The sequence below is a fragment of the Filicampus tigris genome, chromosome 11, assembly GCF_054856515.1.
Source record: "Filicampus tigris isolate MCC_2025a chromosome 11, RoL_Ftig_1.0, whole genome shotgun sequence".
Lineage (NCBI taxonomy): Eukaryota > Metazoa > Chordata > Actinopteri > Syngnathiformes > Syngnathidae > Filicampus > Filicampus tigris.
In genome coordinates, this window is record NC_141227.1 from 2,457,380 (window position 1) to 2,481,037 (window position 23,658).

Below are 23,658 nucleotides of genomic sequence, written 5' to 3' on the forward strand. Positions count from 1 at the left end.
TATAAGTATTTTAGGCAATGTAAATATGTTTTTTGTTTTTCTCTTTACTGGATGGTTCAGTCCCTGGCAACCAATTCAGGGTGTCCCCCGGCTACTGCCCGAAGACAGCTGGGATAGGCTCCAGCACGCCCCGCGACCCTTGTGAGGATAAGCGGTATCGATAATGGATGGATGGATTTATTTGTATCATATAAAAAACGTATATTCAATTCGTAACATTCACATAAGATTTTGAAAATCCCCTTTATGATTTATGGGTTCTTTCTGGTAAGAAATGTTCCATAATCATGCAGATATTGTATGTGACATATACTGATAATCCTACTCAATTTGTATACAGATATGATGCTTGCCATATAAACCATATCGAACTCTTTTGTATGGGCGTCCTACCACTCACTGAGCCTGGGTTGGCATGCGTGAAGGATGTGTGAATCCATTTAGTTTCACAAACAAGGAATGAACATACCTTATGATAGACACACCTTGTTTTAAATGTGTTGGTGGAGGCATAACATACAGGTTCAGTATGTAAAGAATTTACACTGCCTTTAGCATGCATCATCTGTTGCAAAGGGCTCTTTGCATAAACTTATTGGACAATCAAGTGCTAGCATGTCCATAGGGTGGTGGTTTCTGTCTTCGCTTCAATCACTCAGCTAAGGCACCACAATCGCAAACGGTAACATTTCACAGATTTATGCCATACGTTTACATTTTAATGTCAATGTCATGTCAACTTTTATGTTGTTATTTATACAATATGTTATATATATAGTGTCTAAATTCAACTGAACATAAGTTGTTATTGTTGTTGTTATTTTTTTAACATAAACTTAATACTGTAACATGTATATTTTCTCATTGCACAGATGCCATTTCATCTTCACTTGTTGTTGCTCATGTGTGGCATCAGTGGACTGTTCACCGGAATTGTAAGTAGAATGATGTAAAATTTAGATCACTTATGCTAGATAGAACAAACAAGGTTTAACTTGAAAACTAGATTAAATCCTGTCTTAGATTCAAATTCTGTTATACCAAACTTTAAACCTACTTTAAAATTAAACCAGATTCAATTAAACCTCAGTTTGAATTTACTCTTAAACCAATTATAAATTTGATTTTGTACCAGAAATTTAAACTCCATTTTTTGGGGGTTGCTGAATTATTGAACATATAAACAGATAACTGTTTAGTTGGACTAGTGCTAAATACAATTAACTCCGTTTTGTTTTTGGAGTGCTCATTTATTCATGTTAAACCAATTTCTTAATATGTTCAATGCATTTTCCACAGTAGTCAGAAGATGTTTCAGATTTTTGCAGTAGAGAGTCATCAGCTATTTAAATTTACGAGCCTTTGTATGATCGCACGTGTCTTCTCCTCTAGTAGTGTCTTTGGTGGAAATGAATTTTTAACAGAAAAAAAAAAAAAAAAAAAAACCCCGTGAGCCGTCACCTTATCGTGGTGGAGGGGTTTGCGCGCCCCAATGATCCTAGGAGCTACGTTGTCTGGGGCTTTATGCCCCTGGTAGGGTCACCCATGGCAAACAGGTCCTAGGTGAGGGACCAGACTAAGCACGGCTCAAAATGACCCCTTATGATGAGAAAAATTAATGGACCACGTTTTCCCTCGCCCGGACGCGGGTCACCGGGGCCCCCTTCTGGAGCCAGGCCTGGAGGTGGGGCTCGACGGCGAGCGCCTGGTGGCCGGGCCTGCACCCATGGGGCCCGGCCGGGCTCAGCCCGAAAAGGATACGTGGGTCCCCCTTCCCATGGGCTCACCACTGGTGGGAGGGGCCAAAGGGGTCGGGTGCCGTGTGAGCTGGGCGGCGGCGGAAGACGGGGACCTTGGCGGTCCGATCCCCGGCAGCAAAAACTAGCTCTTGGGACATGGAATGTCACCTCTCTGGCAGGGAAGGAGCCTGAGCTGGTGTGTGAGGCTGAGAGGTTCCGATTAGATATAGTCGGGCTCACCTCCACGCACAGCTTGGGTTCTGGTCCCAGTCCTCTCGAGAGGGGTTGGACACTCTTCCACTCTGGAGTTGCCCAGGGTGAGAGGCGCCGAGCAGGTGTGGGCATACTTATTGCCCCCCGGCTTGGCGCCTGTACATTGGGGTTTACCCCGGTGGGCGAGAGGGTAGCCTCCCTCCGCCTGAGGGTGGGGGGACGGGTCCTGACTGTTGTTTGTGCTTATGCACCAAACGGCAGCGCAGAGTACCCACCCTTTTTGGAGTCCTTGGAGGGTGTGCTGGAGGGCGCTCCACCTGGGGACTCCATCGTTCTGCTGGGGGACTTCAATGCTCATGTGGGCAATGACAGTGAGACCTGGAGAGGTGTGATTGGGAGGAACGGCCCCCCCGATCTGAACCCGAGCGGTGTTCGGTTACTGGACTTCTGTGCTCATCACGGATTGTCCATAACGAACACCATGTTCAAGCATAAGGGTGTCCATATGTGCACTTGGCACCAGGATACCCTAGGCCGCAGTTCGATGATCGACTTTGTAGTCGTATCATCAGACTTGCGGCCGCATGTTTTGGACACTCGGGTGAAGAGAGGGGCGGAGCTGTCAACTGATCACCATCTGGTGGTGAGTTGGCTCCGATGGTGGGGGAAGATGCCGGTCCGACCTGGCAGACCCAAACGTATTGTGAGGGTTTGCTGGGAACGTCTGGCAGAATCCCCTGTCAGAAGGAGTTTCAACTCCCACCTCCGGCAGAACTTTTCCCACGTCCCGGGGGAGGCGGGGGACATCGAGTCCGAGTGGACCATGTTTCGTGCCTCCATTGTTGAGGCGGCCGATCGGAGCTGCGGCCGCAAGGTGGTCGGTGCCTGTCGTGGCGGCAATCCCCGAACCCGCTGGTGGACACCAGCGGTAAGGGATGCTGTCCAGCTGAAGAAGGAGTCCTATCGGGCCTTTTTGGCCTGCGGGACCCCGGAGGCAGCTGACGGGTACCGGCAGGCCAAGCGGAATGCGGCTCTGGCGGTTGCTGAGGCAAAAACCCGGGTGTGGGAGGAGTTCGGGGAGGCCATGGAAAATGACTTCCGGACGGCTTCGAGGAAATTCTGGTCCACCATCCGGCGTCTCAGGAGGGGGAAGCAGTGCACCATTAACACTGTTTATAGTGGAGATGGGGTGCTGCTGACCTCAACTCGGGACGTTGTGGGTCGGTGGGGAGAGTACTTCGAAGACCTCCTCAATTCCACCGACACGCCTTCCACTGAGGAAGCAGAGCCTGGAGACTCTGAGGTGGGCTCTCGTATCTCTGGGGTTGAAGTCACCGAGGTAGTCAAAAAGCTCCTCGGTGGCAAAGCCCCGGGGGTGGATGAGATCCGCCCGGAGTTCATAAAGGCTCTGGATGTTGAGGGGCTGTCATGGTTGACACGTCTCTTCAACATCGCGTGGACATCGGGGACAGTGCCTCTGGATTGGCAGACCGGGGTGGTGGTCCCCCTTTTTAAGAAGGGGGACCGGAGGGTGTGCTCCAATTACAGAGGGATCACACTCCTCAGCCTCCCCGGCAAGGTCTATTCAGGGGTGCTGGAGAGGAGGGTCCGTCGGAAGGTCGAATCCCGGATTCAGGAGGAGCAATGTGGTTTTCGTCCTGGCCGTGGAACAGTGGACCAGCTCTACACCCTCAGCAGGGTCCTCGAGGGTGCATGGGAGTTTGCCCAACCGGTCTACATGTGTTTTGTGGACTTGGAGAAGGCGTTCGACCGTGTCCCTCGGGGAGTTCTGTGGGGGGTGCTTCGGGAGTACGGGGTACCGAGCCCCCTGATAAGGGCTGTCCGGTCCCTGTACCACCGATGCCAGAGTTTGGTCCGAATTGCCGGCAGTAAGTCGGATTCGTTTCCTGTGGGCGTTGGACTCCGCCAAGGCTGCCCTTTGTCACCGATTCTGTTCATAACCTTTATGGACAGAATTTCTAGGCGCAGCCGAGGTGTCGAGGGGGTCCGGTTTGGTGGCCTCAGTATTGCATCTCTGCTTTTTGCAGATGATGTAGTACTGTTGGCTTCTTCAAGCCGCGATCTCCAACTCTCGCTGGAGCGGTTCGCAGCCGAGTGTGAAACGGTCGGAATGAAGATCAGCACCTCCAAATCTGAGACCATGGTCCTCAGTCGGAAAAGGGTGGCGTGCCCTCTCCAGGTCGGGGATGAGATTCTGCCCCAAGTGGAGGAGTTCAAGTATCTTGGGGTCTTGTTCACGAGTGAGGGTAAGATGGAACGGGAGATCGACAGGCGGATCGGTGCAGCGTCTGCTGTGATGCGGACCCTGTATCGGTCTGTCGTGGTGAAGAAGGAGCTTAGCCGAAAGGCGAAGCTCTCAATTTACCGGTCGATCTACGTTCCTACTCTCACCTATGGTCATGAGCTGTGGGTCATGACCGAAAGAACAAGATCTCGGATACAAGCGGCCGAAATGGGTTTCCTTCGCAGGGTGTCTGGGCTCTCCCTTAGAGATAGGGTGAGAAGTTCGGCCATCCGGGAGGGACTCAGAGTCGAGCCGCTGCTCCTCCGCGTCGAGAGGAGCCAGTTGAGGTGGCTCGGGCATCTGATTAGGATGCCTCCTGGACGCCTCCCTGGTGAGGTGTTCCGGGCATGTCCCACCGGCAGGAGACCCCGAGGACGACCCAGAACACGCTGGAGAGACTATGTCTCCCGGCTTGCCTGGGAACGCCTTGGGATCCTTCCGGAAGAGCTGGAGGATGTTGCTGGGGAGAGGGAAGTCTGGGCTTCCCTGCTGAAGCTGCTGCCTCCGCGACCCGACTTCGGATAAGCGGGAGATAATGGATGGATGGATGGAAAAAAAAAAAACATCACGCACTTCAGCTTTAAAAAAAGGTTAATATGCAGTCTCCTCCACCCTGTATTAGCTGCATGTGATAAATGATTTATGGTCTAATTTATACATTGTTCCTTTCTTTCTCGCAGTGGACCTACACCATAAGCAGAGGTTGGTAACTATTTCATTTACCACTACATTTTTTAATTAATATTTCAGAATTGAGAAATATTTGACATCTGGAAAAATTCCAGCAGACTTAATGCAACTTGGTGAGAGTCAATCAAAAGCATTCACATTTGATTAGGATTAAAAAAAATAAAAAAAAGGTCAGTCTGAAAAAGATGCATTTAAAAAAAATAATAATTGGATGAAAATTTACCAAATGAAAGGCAGCATTTCATTGTAAGGCAAGGCAGGTTTATTTGTATTGCACATTTCATGTAGGCTACAAGGCCATTCAAATTGCTTTACATGGAACATTTAAAGCATGACAGAAAGAGGAACAAAATATTAAGACATTACAAAAGTCACAATAAAAGAATGTAAAATAATTAGTAAAATGCCCCTAGCCACGCCCCCTTGATGACATCCTTTTGTAGTCCTGAAGTACGATCCCGCCCCCAACCACGCCCAATTCCACCCCAAACCACACACCTTTGTAGTCCTGAAATGTAATTTTGCCCCTAATCACGCCCCGATACGTCACATCCTGTCTGCCATTTTGCGTTGCCATGCGTCACGTCCTGTCGGCCATTTTGGCGTTACATCACTTCCTAGTGCCCCCCCCCCCCCTTTAACACATCATTTATAGTTAACGCCCCCTTCTGGCATGACCAAATAAGGGCATCATACTTCCGCCTCATCTGTGGTAACCAGGGACAAGTCCAGATTTGCCCGGGACATGTGCAGACATGTTTGGATGGCCGCCATCTTTTCGGCATGCCAAAATAAGGACATTCTCTGACGATATGCTTCCGCCTCGCTCAGAGTAACGGAGGGACATGTTCAGACATGTTTGGACGGCCGCCATCTTTTCCGGCATGCCCAAATAAGGGTATGGATGAGATCATGCTTCTGCCTCGTTCAAAGTAACGGTGGGATATGTACAGACATGTCCTGGCCGGCTGCCATCTTTTCCGGTCTTTCCTGCATGTCCAAATATGGACATTATGCTTCCGCCTCGTTCAAAGTAATGGAGGGATATGTCCAGGCATGTCCTGGCTGCCGCCATCTTTTCCGGTATGTCCAAATATGGATGGATGAAATCATACATCCGCCTATAACATGAAACTCATTGTATAGCCTGGGGTATAAGTCCAGGCTTGTTCAGGCATGTTCAGACATGTTCAGACATGTTTGCACGGCCGCCATCTTTTCTGGTCTTTCCTGCATGCCCAAATATGGGTATCCTCTGACATCATGCTTCCGCCTCGTTCACAGTAACGGAGGGATATGTTTAGACATGTTTTTAGACCCTCCCCTCATCTAAGGAGGCGCTACCATACACTTGGGTGTAAACAGAAAGTAAAACAGATCTTCATGAAGGCATCATGATTGAGGGAACATGTATTTCTATTCATAAAGGGTGTGGCTCAAATGATCATCAAAAATCAAGGATCAAGGAGTCATTGGAGTAATACCACGTCATCTACAAATGTACCTATGAAACAGCAGAACTACACTTGTACACCATTGTGCATGCTTGGCTATGTTTTTTTTTAAATGACTGAGAAAAGAAACCCTTATTTTTCGAATACAGCTTGTTAGGACGTTTCCCATACAATCGCGAAGTGCCCACCTGATTGAATTCATCTTAGCGTAATGCCAGGTCATCTATGCTCATCAACTATGCTTATGGTTAAGTTAAGTTAGTGAAAACTAACGATGCTTATGGAAAACTCGGCAATTCTATACAAGTAGACTGTCGAATGGTTGAGAAGGTGTTACTGTTTGACTTAAGGGGCAGGGTTGATGAGAACAACACCTGACAAGCGAAACAAGGTACATATTTGGTCATGCCAGAAGGGGGCGTTAACCATAGATTATGTGTTAAAGGGCGGGGACTAGGAAGTGACGTGACGTATGGCAACGCAAAATGGCCATCCGGAAACGACGCATGGCAACGCAAAATGGCGGACAGGATGTGACGTATCGGGGCGTGGTTAGGGGCAAAATTACATTTCAGGACTACAAAGGGGTGTGGTTTGGGGTGGAATTGGGCGTGGTTAGGGACTACAAAATGATATCATCAAAGGGGCATGGCTAGGGGGCGGGGCTCCATTTCCGGACTACAACGTGACGTCATCCTGGTGACTTAACCTGGTGTGACGTCATACATTATGGACTACAAATGACATCACTTCCTGTTTACTTTCGGACTACTTTACAAACCTGTCAAAAAAGTTTGACGAAAGCAGTATTGTATACTTTTTAACAGGTCAAATTTAAAACAAAAGGTAAGTACCATTAGAACAGGAAAGTATTTAATACAACGTGTCAATAAAATAATTTAAGAATAAATTATGAACATGTCTGACATAAAGCAACTCTGGAAATTACACATGGTGAAGTGCTTTTTTCTGGTCTAATGGACCTAACAGAGTTTTACTTGGCTGAAGTCCATGAAAAGTGTTGTCCAAGTACTTCACCTGGTAAGGTTTGGGATTAGAGCGAGCACCTTGGATAATTTCAGCGTAATCAGATGGAACATGTGTAGCGGGCCGAGATATGGACACTTTGCACCCTCGAGACACAGCACGATGGACACGGATAGTGGTTTGATTAAAAATTGTTTTATTGAACCGTGAGGGGGATTAGTAAAAGGAATTAAAACAAGGGGACCTTGTAAAAAATACATAAAACCAAGTAAGAACAGGGGGGAGGAAGTCATTAGGGCCGCTGTTGGCCGCGCCCAACGGTCACGCTAAAATTTACACACACGATCAAAACACTGCACTCACTAGAAATATAATTTACACACACGATCAAAACACTGCACTCACTAAAAATACAATTTACACGATTAAAACACTGCACTCACTAACAATACAATTTACAGGATTAAAACACTGCACTCACTAAAAATATTATACGGTACTACTCAGTCGGGCTTCGGTCACGGCACACGGCATGCGGGGATATACAATGTCGACATACAATTTGAAAGCTCGCGCACCCTTGGGTCGACCCCACTACTACTACTAAATAGAACAATACTCCCCCCCCCCCCCCCCCTCCCGTTGGCTGCAGGCTCCCTCCCACGGTCCCGTTTAAAAGAAACCCCGTTGCTCAAATTTAAAAGATTATTAACCCCCCTTAAAATAATGTTATAGCTCTGCTCCAGTAGCGCCGGTGCACGAAGAGAGGGGGACTGTCCTTGCACGGCGTTTGGCGAGCGTCGTCCATGAATGTCGGCTGTGTTGCCTCGTCGGCGTGCGAGGTACTGCGGGTCGCTCCTCTCTGCTGCGGTGTTTTGGTGGATGGATGGATGGATGGATGGATGGATGGATGGATGGACGCGCGCGCGTGCGACTGCCGGTCCCCTGTTGCGGGTTTCCCTCCTTTTTTGTTTTCCACCTCCGATGGCACCCTATTTATGGCCCCGGCTCACCTTCCGTTGGCCAATCAGGCTGGACCGGTCTGGGGAGGAAGGTTGCGCTCTCTCACACACACTCCTCTCAACAACCATGCTGCATTCATTCGCTTGTTACCATGTACTGTACGTTTATGTGTCTCAGTTTCCTCTCTATCACACTATGCACCGAATCTCACTCCATTTGTGTGTGGCCTCTTTCAAGATACGTCTGTGTCACTGTCTTCTGCTTTTCAGTCACAAACATGAGGAGGGCATTGGTCAAGATGAGGTTTCGGTTCTGATAGCCGCATCCATTACTCCAGATGATGGATGTATTCATTGTATGATAGGTGTGTTTCAAGGAACAATGCATGTAGAAAACTCATTGGCAAAAAGACCAGCCCGCATTCCACAGGTAATTTGTTGCATATGTGATAATAAATTTTATCTTCGTCAGCAGTCGAACGAACACATAAAGACCACAGTCGTGGGTATTGACTACCTGCGCAGTAAATGCCATCTGTGGTTACGTTGCAGACATGGCATGTTGTTTGACACAAAGGTGACATTACTAGAGGTTGACAGCAACAAATTATAGTAATCAAATTAAAATTATAATACATATGACACTTTACGGCGGCACGGTGGGCGACTGTTTAGCACGTCTGCCTCACAATTCAGAGGTCGTGGGTTCGATCCCGGCTCCGGCCTCCCTGTGTGGAGTTTGCATGTTCTCCCCGTGCCTGCGTGGGTTTTCTCCGGGTACTCCGGTATCCTCCCACATTCCAAAAAACATGCATGGTAAGTTGATTGGACTCTCTAAATTGCCCCTAGGTGTGATTGTGAGTGCGGATGTTTGTCTCTGTGTGCCCTGCGATTGGCTGGCAACCAATTCAGGGTGTCCCCTGCCTACTGCCCAAAGACAGCTGGGATAGGCTCCAGCACGCCCCGCGACCCTTGTGAGGATAAGCGGTATCGATAATGGATGGATGGATGACACTTTACAAACAGTTATTGTATTGACAAACTTTACCTTTGCATCAATAGATGTTGGCTTCGTTCCACCAAGGAGGAAGTGTAGGCGGGGCTGTGCAAGCAGAAACTTTTGTCTGACATCCACTTGAGATACATTTTAAATTCATGACATCGTAAAACACTTTTTCATTGGTCATGTCGGTTCATAAACCATCAGACGTTGAAGCTGAATGCAGACGTGAAAATTTTTAAAAAAGACAAAAATGAACTTTTTTTTTGACAGGACAGTGACGATATAGACGTTAGTGTACGTATATTGTGTGTATATAATTTTAGAATAATCGGACGCATACTTTTTTTCTTAATGCATTGCCAAGAAACTTATTCGGATCTACAAGTATAAATTGTGTGCCTCCGAAAATGTGGCAGCTCGTTGCGCAGTGGTTAGGCAGCGACATGTGTTTCTTTATTCTTCACCGCGGCATGGGTTCAAGTACCGCCCTCCACTTTTTGTTTTATTTTCATTTTTACTACATTTACAATTACTTGTAGCCACGAATCGGGAGTTGTAAACGAGACGTTTGGTATCACATGTTTATTGAGGATTTGAACAGGTATGCACTTGAACAATTTACATGTAGCTTGTGACGAATCTGCAGAGAGGAAACACAAAATGGAGCCAGTTAATCTGGAAGCCAGTTGAACCGTAACATCGGGAAAAAAATATGTCGTCCCTCCTCGCAAAATTTAAAGAAATACCCCCCACCAATGGGTGAATTCGAAAACATTGCCTCCCCCTACCCTCAGTGCTCCACGGTCGTTGCCATTCCAGTAATACAATTTCCCCGACTATAGCACGACATTCCATCAACCCGATTGGTACTCTAAGATGCACACACGGATGGGTAACAGCAGCTTTAGCGACTGTATCCGCCACCTCATTGCCCGCAACACCCACATGAGCCGGCACCCACAACAACCCGACCCTACAACCAACCATCTCCAATCTATACAGCAACATACGAATTTCAGACACAATCTCGGATCGAGCACACACACCTTGTCAGTTGGATCGACTTAAAATAGAATATTCAAAAGTGTTATGATGACTTTTGTCTGGTAGTTATCGAGGGTCCTAAAATAGGTGACCAAAACATGCCTAACTAAAATTAAATTACACTAACAGTCTAACCACCAGAGGGTGCTATGACAACATAAATAAGAAAGAACCTGGCCTTTTTAACACTAAGTATGGTTTAAGTTGGCCTATTGAGACCATTCAAACATGGTATATAGTTGAGATTTTGCACTTTTGACAGACGTTTGAATGGAGAGGACGTCTTGTTCAGTTGAATAGCTGAATATTATTTGGCAACAAACGGTTGGACCCCAAAGCTGCCAATTAAAACTACCGGTTTGCTGGAGCTCAGTGTTTTTCAAACTTTTTTGAGTCAAGGCACATTTGTTTCATTGAAAAAATCCCGCGGCACACCAGCAGCTGAAATTGTGAAAAAGAAAAAGCTTATTTAAGCAATATAAGCGTTATATTGTTTAAATACGCTTTTTTTTTTAACATCGAAGGATGATGTTATATTATAACGTCTTGAATAGGAATTAAATAAACACACAGAAAAAAGTATTTTATAATGTTTCATATTGATACTTAGTGTGAAACATGGGCCTGTTTGGATAAACGTGCGTCACTAATTCCCTTGTCTCCAAAGACAATTAGCTACCTGCTGTCACCTGCTGCTGCTGTCACCTGCTGGTATGGAAGAGTACTACGACGTAGTAAAGACATGATTACGCTGCTAGGCGTCCAGATAGCAAAATATGTTAAATAAATGTTGAATTTGGGTGAAGATGGTTGATTTTTGGGTTTCAATCAATCAATCAATCACATTTTATTTATATAGCACTTTTCATACATAAAAATGCAACTCAAAGTGCTTTAAAACATTCAAAGCAAAACATAGAATTATCTTCAATCAAAAGAAAAGATAAATTATTTAAAAGTTGTTGAAAGCCAAACTAAAAAGGTGTGTCTTGAGCTTCCTCTTAAAAATATCAACAGTCTCTGCAGACCTGACATCCTCTGGCAGGCTATTCCAAAGGTGAGGACCAAAATGGCTGAATGCAGCCTCACCATGCATTTTGGTCCTCACCCTTGGAATAAATAAAAGGCCGGCGCCAGAGGACCTCAGGATCCGCGAGGGCTGGTATGATAAAAGCAAATCAGATAAATAAGATGGCCCAAGACCATTAACACATTTATAAACTAATAAAAGTACTTTAAAATCGATCCTGAAACACACAGGGAGCCAATGCAGCAATTTCAAAACTGGCGTAATGTGCTCCCGCCCTCTGGTTCTCGTCAGCACCCGAGCGGCTGAATTCTGCAGTAGTTGCAGTGGTGAAATGCTCTTTTTCGGGAGGCCAGAGAGCAGGGCATTACAGTAATCTAAACGACAGGAAATAAAGGCATGCATCAGCACTTCCGTGTTAGCCTGAGAGAGAAACGGGCGGACTCTGGCGATATTCTTAAGGTGATAAAAACCAATCTTGGTTACATTTTTAATATGAGGAATAAAACTGAGCTCAGAGTCAAAAATGACGCCAAGGTTCTTCACAGTGTGAGGGATTAAAAATGTGTAGTTTTGGTAAAAGCTTCTCTCTCTGACCTTCGGGACCGATAACTAAGACCTCAGTCTTGTCCTCATTGAGCTGTAGGAAATTATCTGCCATCCATGACTTGATATCTAAAATGCAATTTAAAAGGGTATCAATGGGTCCTGTGTCATCAGGAGACACGGCAATATACAGCTGCGTGTCATCAGCATAGCTGTGAAAGCTGATGCCGTGTCCCCTGATGACATCCCCGAGGGGAAGCATATAAAGATTTATTTGGTTTTAGTTGAAGACTGATGGTAAATCAACGTTGGTTCAACAACATCTTGTCAGCATTGAAGTTTGTGATGAAAAGGTGCAGTTGAATCAATATTGTATGGTGGTTGAATTAAAACATATCCATGTTTGCCCTTCTCTATTTTTCTACTTCAGTGGAGGGAGGTGGGAAGGCATATTCTGAGGGGCACAGGCCTTTTTCACAAAAAATGTGCCTCACTCACTCACTCACTCACTCACTCACTCACTCACTCACTCACTCACTCACTCACTCTCTCTCATATACATTTTATTTTGTAACCACTTTTTTCTGACAGATTTTTTTTTTGCCATGAGCACATTGGTGTTGGTCCTGTTTCATGAAAACGTTTTCATTTTTTAGCCATTTCCGCACAGGGCTTTAACTCAAAACTGGTCCACCCCCCCCCCCCCAAAACACCATCTTTTAGTAAAAGATGTAAGGCTCACCAAGATAAACGTGAATATTTGTATCATTTCTGTGCGACACTTCAATGCGAAGTCCTCTACTTTCAGATTGTCATTTGGAAGGCTCTTATACTGTACGTAACCAGATCTATATTTAATGAGCATAAATGAGACTTTAGAAGTGCGTTGGACTTCCCGCATAAATCTCGATTGTGTGACGTATTGACTGGTGTGACATGAAGTAGCACCAGCAACCTGCGGGGGACAGTAAGCGTCTCCTCTGCCGGAAATTCAACAGAAGAAGAAGAAGAAGAAGAAACCAGCAGCGCATGCGCAATTGCGCACTGATTTGCACTTGACTTCATTGCGCCCTTTTCCGCATAGAAAAGGTCCAGTGTTTTATTGTCTCTGGTGTGGCAGGTGACATACTGTGTGAATGAAGGCAGAGAGGAGGAAGGGGAGGCATGATTGAAGTCACCAGAGATGAGTACCAGGGCATTTGGGTGCTGTGTTTGTAGCCTGCTCACTGCTGCAGTCAAGACATCACAGGCTGTGTCGCTGCTGGCAGCTGGTGGGACGTAGACGGTCACCGCGATCACGTGACTAAACTCTCGCGGGATGTAGAATGGCCTCATGCCAACAGCTAGCAGCTCAATATCCCTGCTGCAAAGCTGCTCCTTAATCGTGATGTGCCCAGGATTACACCATCTATCGTTCACAAACACAGCCAGCCCTCCTCCTTTCCTCTTTCCACTCTCCAGCGTCACTTTGCATTTTAAAGACCCTTTAAAGAGAAATGTGTGTTTTTTTGTCACGTGAAGATTGGGATTTGGATCCATACGCAGACATGATACGGACGTTGTAGAATAAAATGTCTATCAATGAAAATACAAAGTAACAACAGAGCTGGACTGGAAGAGAGTTTGTATCCTCACTGGAAGAAGAACGTGTCACTGAGTAACTCATGTTTATAAACTGTTAAGACATCGGGCCTGTATGACATAATAAAAGGCAAAGCACAAAAGGACCACATGAACTGCATAGCAACTGATGCATCATGTAACAACAGTCATAACATTTTTCACCCAAACAGTAACGTTAGGGACTTTTGGGAACGCCAGCACACCCGCCTTCAAAACTTTATAATTAACACAACTATGGACATTGACACTCTACAAAATGTTAAAATTACCTCAGCTCAAAGGCTGCAACAAAAAATGGTTCCTCATGGAATACTAATATTCTAATATAATAATAATAATAATAATAATAATAATAATAGTAATTTACTGATACAAAATACATACAAGCCGGAGTTGTCGACCAGTTCAGGGTGTAGTCTGCCTTTCGCCCATTGTCAGCTGGGATAGGCTCCGGCACCTCACCGCGACCCTGTACAGGATAAGCGGTGTGAAGATGTCACATGTGTTTTAACATCAAAGTGTCTGTTAAGATCCTCTCTGCCCCCCTGAATAAATTGTTTAAAAAAATGTGGAAAAATAAATCAAGAACAAGATACCAACAATTCCACATTTTTTTCTCTATTGTTAAACACTCCATGAATCTTAATTTTCAACAGCTGAGATAAAGTTGTCAGTTGGAACAATCACCTCTCCCCTCTCCCTCACCCCCCTCTGTTGGCAACCATCGCCCTAACGCTCTCTGACTCTGGTCATTCTGGTAATGTTTCAACATGCCTTCAAAATAAGATACAGATAAACCACAAAAATCAATATAAAGTGCATGAATTTTACTCACTATAACGCTAATGGGAGCCCTTAGCTTGTTTCTCTGTCACGAGATGGTCCCATCTGGGGATAATGGGAGACAATGACACCACAAGTGTGTTGCTTGTGTCCAGTCTACGCCGCTGTTTTGTTTTGGGAGTTGTCACTGCCGAAAACCTTGCTTAACACAAATAGGATGTTGGAAATGGCAACAGGGTTTGTGGCAATCTGTGGGTAATCTGCCATGACTTTAACACGAAAATGCCCAGGGGTTTTTTTACAACTTTTTTTCCCAAGACATCATTTGTAGGATGGTACCAAACTTTCTCCAACTCATCTGAAAATCTTAACGTATTCTCTTGACATGCATAACTCCACCGACATCATTAAATACACCATTAAATAAAATATTACAAAGAGCCAAAATTTAGGGGTCAATTTTTATTAAGATATCACCTTCACAGCCCAAATCATTACAAAACTCGGTTCCATGTGGTTCACAATTAAGCAGCTAACTTAACTTCGTATTTTCATATTCAAACTCTGAAAGTTCTTGCTGTAAAGCAGCAACTCCTAACCAGTCTTCTGCTGTCATCAAAATGTCTCTGTTCTAAAATATGTTGCAGATTACAATTGCCCTCCAGGCTGGACTCGGCTGAATTCCCGCTGTTTAATCTTTAAAAATGAGAGATTAAGATTTTCTCTTGCCGAGGTACAATATTTGCTGACCTCCCACACATTAGTAGTCGATTGCACATGAACTGAAACTGAAAAACAAAACTTACTTTTCTCCTGTTAACTTTGTAATTTACTAACCCTGTTTTCTTCCAACTAGACTGTCTGTAACATGCTTGGTGGAAATCTGGTTTCCATCCACAATGATCTGGAAAATGAAGTAGTTCGACACTTGATTCTGGCAGGGGCTGGATTTTTCAAACGCTCTTGGATTGGCCTCCATGACAAGATTGAGGTAAAATATTTGGTAATACACATGCTGTAACTCAGCTGCACTTTGTGCAGATTGTTTCTTCCACAGAAAATTATGTCTCTGATAAATTAGGCACTCACCTCAATTCACCACTCAGTATGCCTTCATTTTACCTACTCCAGTGGCTCTTGAATTTTTTCCACCAAGTACCACCCCAAAAAAGACCCAGCTCTCCACATACCATCCTCATGACGAATTTTAAGTTACAGTATTGCAGTATGCACAAGTGTTCACAAAAAAAAACAAGGCAATTAATAATTAATGCAGATGTTGTGAAAGCACTAAACAAATAAAGATTATTATATTGTATTAATATTAGTTAATACTTATTGTTCGGAATGCAAGATACTAACGTTATGCAGTTTGGCGCGGCCAATCCAATGGCTGTCCCGTAGGCCAGATGCGAGGTTCTTGACGGGGCCACTCAGGTGGGCGACCAGAGGGCCACACGGGATGAAGGCAGCCTCAGGCCTAGCGCCGCCGTAGCAGAGTCAGAGAGCAGCCGCAGAGCCTGCACCACCGGAGCAGAGTCAGAGCAGCTGAAGGCCTTGCGCCACCGTAACAGGATCGGAAGGAGACCGCAGAGCTTGCGCCGCCGTAGCAGAATCCAAAGGAAGCCGCAGAGGTTGCGCCGCCGGAACAGAGTCAGAGGGCAGCTGAAGGCCTTGTGCCGCCGTAGCAGGATCGGAAGGAGTCCGCAGAGCTTGCGCCGCCGTAGCAGAATCCAAGGGCAACCGCGTATATATATATATGTATGTATTCTACTCACGGGTCGGCGCGAGCAACAACTGCCGCATTGATTCACATTGTGCTGTTGGCAACAGGTCTGCGACACATGCCACGCACACATCAGGAATTGTTGCTGCTCTGATCGGTCCATTATGTCACATGTTGCGATGATATACAGTTTCCCACCACGCAGCGCGTTGCTGCTCCAAAGCAACCTAGTTTGGCAGCGGCATGGGTGTAATGTCACGTATGTGTATGTAAAGAAGCTACTCACCCACGTTCCCCCTTCCAGATCGTTTTCGCAATACAATTAAATGCATCGTCTAGTCATCTCGATCCCTTTATGGTTGTAGCATGATATCCATTGCTGTCGCTGTCTTTTTGAAGCAACGCCCCCCGATTTAGAACTTAACTGTTTCAAAACAACTTGTCTCCACGAGTATAGTCAAGCTGCGCACAGCACTCAAGGATGACTCCGGCACATCAAGGTGGAGTTCATACACTTATTCCGACGTCTTCCCTACTTCCGGAAATACGCCGTAGCAAACCTGCTGTGTAGTGGTTTGCTGGTATGCTATTATTTTGAAGGCCCGGAAGTGTGAAGGAGGTAAATTGTGGAAAATAAATAAGTACCGTATTTTCCGGACTATAAGACGCGACTTTTTTCCTAGGTTTTAAGCCATGCGGCTTATAGTCCGGTGCGGCTATTCTGTGGATTTTTCTTTTACCGCTCGGGGCGCTCTAACCCGAATTACAGTACAATTCAATACAATACATTTGCTGGATGTGACTGCAGGTGGAGGAGTTCAACAGGCGAGGGCGCTCTGCACTAGGTTATTTTTATTTATTATTTTGTGGCGCCACCCTCCTCTCCTGCGTGCAACAGTCAATAGCGCCCGTGAGTAAGCTCGCGCTAATAATAAAAACTGATCAGAAACGGTACGCAAGGTGGACCGAACCAAACATGCCATACCGAAACTTATTATTATACCCACGTTTACTGTTACACCGCTAGAATATATATATATATATATATAAATATATATATATATATATATATATATATATATATATATATATATATATATATAGGCTTTTTAAGGATCATTAGCTGGCTAATTTACTATTCAAACCCGCTGTGGACACGCTTCAAACACGCTTCAAAATGCGCCACTAGTACTTTACTACTTACCCAACTGCGTGTGCTTACTTCCATTGCGAGCCCCAGGGTTGGTTTTGTCATATTGTATCATGATTTGGGTCCAACAGACGGCCAGAAGTCGCATTCAACAAGTTACTTATTTATTTTTCGCACTTCCCTTCGTTCACAGCCTTCAAAATAAAAGCATACCAGTAAACCACTATACACAGCAGGTTTGCTACGGCGTATTTCCGGAAGTAGGAAAGACGCCGGAGGAGGTGCATGAACTCCACCTTGATGTGCCAGCGTCATACTTGAGTGCTGCGCGCAGCTTAATATACTCCCGGACACAAGTTGTTTTGAAACAGTTAAGTTCTAAATCGGGGGGCGTTGCTTCAAAAAGACAGCGACAACAATGGATATCGTGCCTGCTACAACCATAAAGGGACCGAGAATACTGGACTATGCATTTAATTTTATTACCAAACTAGTTTGCTTTGTAGCAACAACGAGCTGCGTGCTGCATCCTCTCTCGCCTCCTCTCCGTGTGGGAAACTGTATGTCATCGCAACATGTGACATAATGGACCGATCAGAACAGCAACAATTCCTGATGGGTGCGTGGCATATGTTGCAGACCTGTCGCCAACAGCACAATCGGTCACGTGAATCAATGCGGCAGTTGTCGCTTGCGACAACGCGGGAGTAGCAAGAAGCCTAAAGAGAAGCCTTTCACTGAGTAGGCTGAGATGAAATTTGGCCGCCTCGGGACCACGTCAAACGCATGAGGGCCGATTAGTGGGCCGGACTAAAATCCACTTCCGGCCATGCTCAGTCCAGCCCTTTTTAAAAATTTGTCAGCCCCCACCCACCCCAAAAATGGGCATCCGGCCGGGCCGGAGGGTTCGACCGGTCCGGCCGAGGGACGGACTGCCCAGCTCTGATCATTTGTAACACTCGTTTTACTGGCGATAGTGAGTGTGATTATTCAATCGAAGGTCATGGGGTGGGTAAGACAAGCACACGGAGAGGGAATAGCTTCACAACAGACTTTATTCACCTCGTTTCTTTTTTTTTTTTTGGCCAGCCCTACGTAACATGTCAACCCATACACAGTGGCCTCATCACCATAGATATTCCTTCGCCAACACAATTGCATTACAATAGTTCCCCCAAATAAGAAAGCAAATAAATCCATACAAATATGAACCTCCATATAAAAATAAATCATCTTACAATATCCTTGTATTTCCTTCTCTGGTGATTTTCTTCCCCCCCAGTCTCACAATTGAGTAAGCTACTTTGTAGAATCAAGCATCACCATAAATGTCAGGAGGCTATTACAGTATATGATGCTCAAAATGTTTTAGAGAAGTGAACAGACATATTGTGAAAATCCTTTTGTTTTTCAGGATGGAGAATTTGTATGGACTGATGGCTCACCGTTTGATTACTTTGACTGGGCTAATAACAGGCCAAGAATGGATACAAATCAAGACTGCACAGAAATTAACTTTCAAGGTATGAATGCAGTTTTGTCATTCTTAATTATTCTCATGTGATGAGTGACGTAAATCATTTATCCTCTTATGTTTTTATCTTTGAATTTTGAATATGAAGAATAGTTACCGGTATGTTGATATGTCATTGATTGAAATTGTATTCTCTTGTGCTGTAAACTTTAATGCAGGTCATCTGGTGTTGATAAATATTAAATAATCATACTTAAAGCGGAAATCAACCCCAAAATTTTCTTTACAATATATTGTATGCACCCACATTGATCAAAACACGACATTCTGATCACAATTGCGTTTGTGGAATATGAGTTAAGAAGCAAAATCCACCTGTTTTTATCCATCTCAATGGGTGGCCATTTTGTCACTTGCTGTGGACTGAAAATGACATCACAGTTCCTCAGGGCTCCGGTAACAACCAATAACGGCTCAGCTTCAGAAAACAGGTGAGCTGTGATTGGTTGTTAACTGAGCCTTGAGCAACTAGGATGTCATTTTCAGTCGACAGCAAGTAACAAAATGGCCGCCCCCTGAGATGGGTAAAACAGGTGGATTTTGCAACTTAATTCATTCATTCATTCATTATCCATACCGCTTCTCCTCACAAGGGTCACGGGTCGTATTGGAGCCTATCCCATCTGTCTTTGGGCAGTAGGCGGGGGACACCCTGAATTGGTTGCCAGCCAATCGCAGGGCACACAGAGACAAACATTGCAACTTAATTCGTATTTCATAAACACAATATTAATCAGAATATCAAGTTTAGAGTATTGGGGCTGTACACAATATATTATTGTTAAAGAAACCTTTGGGGTTGACTTCCTCTTTATGATTTTGTGTTCATTTATGTATTCTTACAGGTGACTCATGGAGTGATTTCCAGTGTAATGGTCAACGATCTTTTGTTTGTGCCAAAGATTTGAAAAACCATTAAGAGAAGCAGAGCCCCCCATCATCATTGTTTCTTTGGAACGTGCATTTCACTTTTTTAAATGACTTGCTGTTGAAAACAACCAATTGTTCCCAGTTGTTAATTTGCAAATTAAAAAAAGACTAGTAATACTAACTTGGACACTCAAAGTATATCCAATTAATAAATCAGTCTCTTTGAGCAGGTGTGTTTTTGTATTTACTTTCTTTTTAATTCATTTAAAAAATGAAGTTGCACAGTCAGTAGCAGTTACAAATTAAGATGTGCTCCCTCATTTGCATACATTCATGTTTTCACATACATATTCTGGATATTTATCACTTTCACATACATCAGGCAACCAGCTCTGGTCCTCAATGTTCAATGTTGCCCACTCGGCATCCATTGCAGCCTGATCATCCTGGAAGGGGGATTCCCCCATCTGTGGTCCCTTCTCAAGGTTTCTCATTTTTCCCCAGATGTTTTTTTTTTAGTTTTTTCTTACCCTCCTGGGGGTTAAGATCAGGGGATGTCGTTTATATGCTATCAGCTATGGGCATGTGAAGGCCTTTGAGACTTTCCTGTGATTGAGGGCTATAGAAATAAATTTGACTTGACTTGACTACTGTTCTGACTGTTTCCCATCTCTCCCTGCTGCAACATACCTGATTCAAATGATCAGCTCATAAGTCACCTCAGCTCCATCCCCGCAACGAGGAACCACCCCCTCCCAAGCGCTGGCGCAGGGCAGCTCTCTATATAAGAAGCATGTATTCCCAAACAGACATGGTGCTTGAAGAGGCACAAAGAGTTTACATTATCAGCCGATTCAAGTGGAGCGCAGTCAGACAAGCTACACACTACAACTGGCGACGAGGAACACCCCCCTATGAGGTTTGAAAAGAAATAGTGACTGACTGCGTTTTGGAAGCCTCTTCAACAGCCTGATCCCTCACTCAAATCTGTCCCACAAGCAACAACAATTCACTATTTTCCAGAGCTGGGCAGTCCGCCCCGGTGGCGGAACAGTCCGTTCCTCCGTCCCGGACGGACACCCATTTTTGTGGCGGAGGACAGGGGGTGACACGTTTGAAAAAAAGGGGTGGACTAAGCAAGGGTGGAGGTAAATTTTAGTCCGCCCCACTAATCAGCCCACATGCGTGTGACATGGTCGCGAGGTGGCCAAAGTTCATCACAATCTACTCGGCGAAAGGCTTCTTTAGGCTTCTTTTATAATCCCGCGTCGGCGTGGGCGACAACTGACGCATTGCATCACGTGACCGACGCATTGTGCTGTGAGACATGTTGGCGACAGGTCTGCAACACATGACGCGCACACATCACAAATTGTTGCTGCGTATACAACACCGCGCGCATTCTCTCTCGTGATCGGTCCGTTATGTCACATGTTGCGATGACGTACAGTTTCCCACGGCTCGGCCCGGCAATTTATTTGGTGCCACGGAGGAGAGGATCCACCACGTAGCTTATTGCTGCTGCGAAGCAGACTACTGGTAGTTTGGCAGCGGCATGGCTGTTATGTCATGTATGTGTGTGTAAAGAAGCTACACATGCACGTAACACCTTCGCCTCCACCTTCCAGATCATTTTTTCAATACAATTAAATGTATCGTCTAGTCATCTAGTTCGATTGTTGTTGTAGGCACAATATCTATTGTTGACGCTGTCTTTTTGATCATTGCTTGACAGTAAAAGTCAGTGGACTGGAATTGGCCATAAAAGGCAGAGGAAATTCCGCCCTGCGGTGTCTTCGTCAATAGCCATAGCAACTCCCCCCCCGACTTGGGATAAAACTAACACATTTTCAAAACAACGCGTGTGGGTTGTGTCTCATGCCATCAACAATGGCGACAGGGCCAATCCATTTAGTCTTCTTTCCTTCGTCGCGGGCTTGTTTGACGAGTGGCTACAGTTTATTTCTGCATTGTCTCTCCATGTAGGTTAAATCTTCTGCCATCACGTCACAGTTGAGTGCGGCCCTCCAAACCTCGTGTCGAAAAGTGCGCATGGTGAACTGGATGATGATAGGCCTTGTGCGGTTATCTTTCATACGGCCAACTCTGTGTACGGTATCCACTGCAAATCCAAGCTTGCTCTTTTCCTCAGGGATGATTTGGGCTATCACATCCAGCACCTCCTTTCTCAAATCTTCGTTATCTTTCTCAAACAGATTCATAAGATGGAGATTCCAGCGGCGACTGTACCTTTGGCCTTTTCTTGCTTGTCTTGAAATGCATTGATTCAGTCGTTTAACTTCTTCACTGTGTCATCTTCTCTTTACATTGCATCTCAAAGCTCGTCACATTTCCTTCACGGCTACAATCTCTGCTGCATTTTTAATGACCATTTCTTCAAACTTGGAGAAGCTATCATTCAAACCATTGATAGCCTTTAAGATATCAGTGTTAGGAACGGTATCTTCTTTTTTATTGTTTCTGCAACTTCAAGACGGCTCTTCTTTGAGTCAGGACCCTTAAGAGGACTCGGGGGAAGAGGTGTACATAAACTTGGAAAAGAGTCGTAAGTCTCCATGTTTGTTATCAATCCAATCTTCTCTTTTGCGTCTCTTTTGGCCAGGTGGGTAGAGTAGCCAAAGATTTTACTCTAGTAAAAGTACTGTTACTTCAGAATAATATGACTCAAGTAGAGAGAGAGAGAGAAAGGCGTACGTACGCGGAGGGGATTTAATTCATGGGTTCAATGTAGCCTTATGTAGCCTTATGTAGCAGGGGAAGCGTACAGTTTCTTCTTCACAAATCTACTCAAGTAAAAATAAAAAGTATTGTGATTTAACAAAATTTAGAAGAAGTACAAAATTTCCCAAAACTTACTCAAGTAAATGTATCGGAGTAAATGTAACTCGTTACTACCCACCTCTGCTTTTGGCCATTACGTTAGCTCAACTGCTAACAGTAACGCAAGCTAACAAGCTTTACAGACGCAACATGAAAACATCTCTGTGCCGTCTTCCTTGAACTGATGCCCCCACAAACAATACACGAATAGCAAATATATTGTTTCACCTTTCAAATAACATCGTTTGAGTCCATTTCAATTGCTTTGGCAGTCCGGTACTCCTCAAAAGTTCACGAGCTCAGGAGAAAGCACTCATACAGGTCGCCATCTTGCTCAAGCTCCTGTTTGTATCCATCTCAGTGGGCGGCCATTTTGCCACTTGCTTTCAACTGATAATGACATCACAGTTGTTCAAGGCTCACATCATGACCAATCACGGCTCACCGGTTTTCTGAAGCTGAGTGATGATCGGTTGTTACCTGAGCCCTGAGCAACTGTGATGTCATTTTTAGTCGACGGCGAGTGGCAAAATGGCCGTCCCCTGAGATGGATAAGTATGGCTGAATTCTGCTGCTTAACTCATATTCGACAAACACATCATTATTAATCACAATGCAGGGCTTGGAATAGTGGAGGCACATACAACATATCATTAATAAAAAAAAAAAAAAAAATGGGGGTTGACTTCCACTTTTTAATGGTGATCAATAAATCTTAATCAGATGAGATGATTCATGATTATTGAGAAATAATTGTGTTGCGTGTGTTGTGATCTGATTGCTGTGCTACTATAGTGTCAAATGCCACTTGATTCATGTTTGTAACCATAAAAACTATTTAGACACAATGTATTTTGTGTTGCTCTTTTAAATTTCATAGGTTGGCATATAGGCGGCACGGTGGTCGACTGGTTAGCACGTCCGCCTCACAGTTCAGAGGTCGTGGGTTCGATCCCGGCTCCGGCCTCCCTGTGTGGAGTTTGCATGTTCTCCCCGTGCCTGCGTGGGTTTTCTCCGGGCACTCCGGTTTCCTCCCACATTCCAAAAACATGCATGGTAAGTTGATTGGATACTCTAAATTGCCCCTAGGTGTGATTGTGAGTGCGGATGTTTGTCTATGTGTGCCCTGCGATTGGCTGGCAACCAGTTCAGGGTGTCCCC

General features: G+C 45.0%; 1 long non-coding RNA gene across 2 annotated transcripts; it reads left to right on the forward strand.

Moving 5' to 3' along the window:
• Nucleotides 1–8,045: 8,045 nt before the first annotated feature.
• LOC147139406 (uncharacterized) lies at nucleotides 8,046–20,303 on the forward strand. 2 transcript variants are annotated; one of them, XR_015088762.1, is made up of 5 exons: nucleotides 8,046–8,230; nucleotides 15,024–15,109; nucleotides 15,233–15,367; nucleotides 18,667–18,775; nucleotides 19,632–20,303. It is a non-coding gene; the product is annotated as an uncharacterized LOC147139406 (long non-coding RNA). The 2 variants fall into 2 exon arrangements; XR_015088763.1 differs by lacking the exon at nucleotides 15,024–15,109.
• Nucleotides 20,304–23,658: the final 3,355 nt, after the last annotated feature.